The sequence below is a fragment of the Gossypium arboreum genome, chromosome 13 (genome assembly GCF_025698485.1).
Source record: "Gossypium arboreum isolate Shixiya-1 chromosome 13, ASM2569848v2, whole genome shotgun sequence".
Classification (NCBI taxonomy): domain Eukaryota; kingdom Viridiplantae; phylum Streptophyta; class Magnoliopsida; order Malvales; family Malvaceae; genus Gossypium; species Gossypium arboreum.
In genome coordinates, this window is record NC_069082.1 from 111,352,608 (window position 1) to 111,356,670 (window position 4,063).

Consider the following 4,063-nt stretch of genomic DNA (forward strand, 5'->3'; position numbering starts at 1 on the left):
GCCAAAGCCCGCCACGAGCCTATCTTGAACTATGCAATGAATTAACTGAGTCAAATTTGTGCTTAGAAACTGGAAGACTTCTAGCCTTCGACTTGTCCACTATCAAATCAAAACTAACCAGGGTCTGATTTTCATGAACACAGTGCCCTAACTTTTCAAAACCTGCATCCAAAAGAGAACAACTCTTTAACAAAACGGTCATATCTTTTTCCCTCCTATGACCAAGTTGCCTCCGTTTCAAACGAGTTGACTTCAACTCCGTAACGGACGAGGGACTTCCGATTTCACCGGTCACTGTAGAACCTTCCAGAATATAAAGACTGTGGTTCTTTTACCTTTTAACAAAATGAGAGCTCCACGAGATACTTTAATGTCATTCGATTTGATGTTGATTCTGCATCCTTTCAAGTTTAAAATACTCAATGAGATGAGATTCTTTCGTAAATCAAGTACATACCTGACATCTGAGAGTGTCATAATTGTCCCATCGTGTATCCTAATTTTAACAGTACCAATACCAATTACCTTACTAGATGAATAGTTTCCCATGCGCACAACTCCACCTTCAATTGAACTGTATGTGGAGAACCATTCTTTACTGGGACACATGTGGAAAGAACATCCTTGTAACGCCCCAATTTTTGGGAATCCTGTGAATGTTGGCATAGGTTTAATTATGTTAGTGGGCCTCTAGAAAGCCTAAGCTTAAGATAGAACCCGACAATTTTAGTTAATTTTTGTTCCATAAGAAAAAAGGGGTGAAATTATGAAATAGGACCTACGTGAAAATGTTTGAAAATGCTATAGGCTAAATTGAAATGGCCAAATAAATAGGAGTGCAAAATAGGAGGATTTGCATGACAAACCTCCCATTTTACATGAAGTGGCTAACCATCATGTTGTTGTAGACAAAATGTACACTTGATATCCATAATTTATGGTACAAATTGATACAAATTGATAATAGGTTAGGTAAATGTTTCATGATAATAGGTTAGGTAAATGTTCCATGATAATAGGTTAGGTAAATGTTCCATGATAATGGGTTAGGTAAATGTTTCATGATAATGGGTTAGGTAAATGTTTCATGATAAGAATATCATGTCTTTTGTATTAAAGAATTAAATGGATGAAATATGAAGTTTTATTAAAAGAAAAAGGGGTGAAAAGAACAAAGTTTTGTCCATCTTTGTTCATCATAGCTGAAAGTTAGAGAAGAGAAAGGAGGGGAGAAAGCTCTTGAGTATTCGGTCATTAGGAGGAGGAAAATTAAAGGTAAGTTCTTGGTACCTTGCTTCTATTTTGAGGTTCATGAGTTCTTCTTGATTCTACCTTAACTCTTAAAGTATATTTTGATTTTTAGTTGTGTTGTGAGCATTTAGTCATGAATTAAAATGAAGGAAATGGTTGTTGTTTCATGTTCTTTTGATGAAAAATGGAAGATAGGTGAAGTTGAGCCAAACAAATGAACATGCATGTGCCTTAGATGCTAAAGGGAAAAATCGGCTAACATGTTGTGCTTTAAAATGATGAAATGGAGATTATGCTTAAGTAAAATCATAGATATGTGATGATTGATTGGTGATATACATGTTTAAATAACATGCATGCAAGATAGGTGTATGAAAGAGTGATTTGGTAATAAATCTGCTTGGGACAGCAGCAGTAACGTGACTTTGGAAAATCACCATAAATTGTGGGAGATGAATTAGAAGCTTAATAAATTATGAAATTAAAGCTTGTTGAGTCTAGTTTTAAATGAAATAAACGAGAACATATTTTGAATTCTGTACAATGAGAAATTTGATTCGTAATGAAGAGTGGTCAGATTAGTCAAACAGTGAAACATGGGAAACTTTGAGAAAAATCTGGTATTGATTGGCTAAACCAAAAATTCTGAAAATTTTATGGATAAAAGATATATGAGTCTATTTTCAGGGAAAATTAACGGCACTTGATTTGGAGTTTCGTAGCTCCAGTTATAAATGATTTAGTGACTGTTGCTCAAGAAGACAGTTTGCAGTGAAATTATGATTATGTGGTAAACATTGACAAAAAATTGTTAATGAGTTGCTTATTGATTTCTTATAAGCTTACTATGATATGTAAGTGTGGTTGACTGAATATTGTAAGGGGTTAATACGTAGTTCGTATTTGAATAGTTAGATTAACGTGTTAGTAATCCAATTGTAGGCAGTTCGTGTGTGGATCTCGTCAGCATATCGTCGGAAACAGGTGTGTAACTAACACCCTCTTTCTTAGTCTAGATCGGCAAAAGCGAAAAGCGAAATGCCGAAAAGCGGTATTTTGTAGATTTGCGAGTGTGCGAATGCTCGTGAGGTAAATCGATTAATGTTTTTGGTAAGCTGCAAAAATTTGGACTGCAAAGTGTATGATTTCTGTGCCCTCGATATTTTCGGGCTTAATGGGCCAAAATTGAAATGATGGGCTAACGGGCCCAATTCGGTAAGAACCCTCGGTACGTGATTCTGTTAGTACGTGAAAGGTAGGAATATACATGAAAAACCCTAAAATAGATAAATTATTGAAATACCTTTAAAAGTGGAAAATTTACAGTTTTACCCCTAGTAGATAAATTACCGAAATACCCCTAGGGTTAAATTGACCTAAATGCATGTTTGACTGTTGTTATTTACTGCATGCCATGTTCTTATTATTTGGTGCATGGGATGGGATATTGACGGAGGAAGCATTGAAAGTGGTTTGTCCACGTCTTGGAGGCTTTGCCTCAATTTATCTTTAAGCGAGCGGCAAAGGTCGCAAGCTGTGGAGTGTTAAATGGGTGGGTTGAGTTATTCCCACATGGAGTGTATGGCTGGTACGGGTGGAGTGTAGTGGTTGGTGGGTTGAGTAGTCTCCCCAAATGGGCTTGCATATGTTATTGATGTTGCATGTATTTTGAAATGGGCCTATGGGCCATACTGTTATCTAAATAAGGGGCTAAGGCCCAGTTTATTGTAATCTGAAAAGGGCTTTGGCCCAGTACCACTATTACCCAAATGGGCTTGCATATGTTTACTGATGTTGCATGTATTTTGAAATGGGCCTATGGGCCATACTGTTATCTGAATAAGGGGCTAAGGCCTAGTTTATTGTGATCTGAAAAGGGCTCTGGCCCAGTACCACTGTTACCTGAATGGGCTTAGGCCAATAGGCTTGAGCTGACTTGGGCTTTGAAGGGGTTTTCCTTACACACTGAGTTTCCCCAAACTCACCCTTTTATTTTCATCCACGCAGAAATCCCCAACCATAGTGGGCTTGAGTCGTGAGGGAATTCGGAGTGGCCATCCGCTCGAAAGTTTGATTTTCTTCGGTGAACTGGACATCCTTTTATTTACGTTTGAAGTTTTGGGCTTTTAAATGTAATAAGGCCACTTAATTATTTTTATGGTTTTAATATGTATTACTAAGATAGGTAATACTTATTTTAACTGTTGAAATTGGATAGCTTTAGGCGCTTTTCAAAAACAACAATTGATTTCAAAATAACACGACAACAAGCAAAGCTTCCGCAATAAAAGTATTTTCCAAAATTAATCATTTTTCCTAAAATGACTTAATCAAATCGGTTTCCTAGAAATATCCATGACGTTAAGGTGTGGCAATGGCGATGCATGTCTAGGATTGGATCCGAAGGAGCTTGGTACTTAGCGTCCGATGGACTCACCACCTCTTTTCCGGTTTCCTACCGGTGCCTGACTTCCATTCACTTTAACCCTTAATGAATTAATCTTTTGAACATTAAGTACGATTTTCGGACTTAGAATGGATTTTTTTTTTAACGTTTTTGATGTGGCATGCCGGATCCGGCCATAACTTCTGGGCCGGGTTTGGGGTGCTACAATCCTGAATCTAAGATCCACTCGGACTTGAGCTTGGTGTTATCGCTTGTTGACACTAACAAAAAATCATCACCATTTTCATCGGCCAAATTAGCACTAGCTACATCTTCCTCGTTACTCTCAGCACTATTTTATTTCGTAGTTTATAACAATCTGCTTTGACGTGACCTAACTTTTTACAATAGCGATACCTTTTGTCT

The 4,063-nt window shown here is 37.2% G+C and overlaps 1 long non-coding RNA gene across 1 annotated transcript; it reads left to right on the forward strand.

Annotated features, from left to right (window-relative positions):
• Window positions 1–910: 910 nt before the first annotated feature.
• LOC128286942 (uncharacterized) lies at window positions 911–3,021 on the forward strand. The gene is made up of 2 exons (XR_008277631.1): window positions 911–1,275; window positions 2,194–3,021. It is a non-coding gene; the product is annotated as an uncharacterized LOC128286942 (long non-coding RNA).
• Window positions 3,022–4,063: the final 1,042 nt, after the last annotated feature.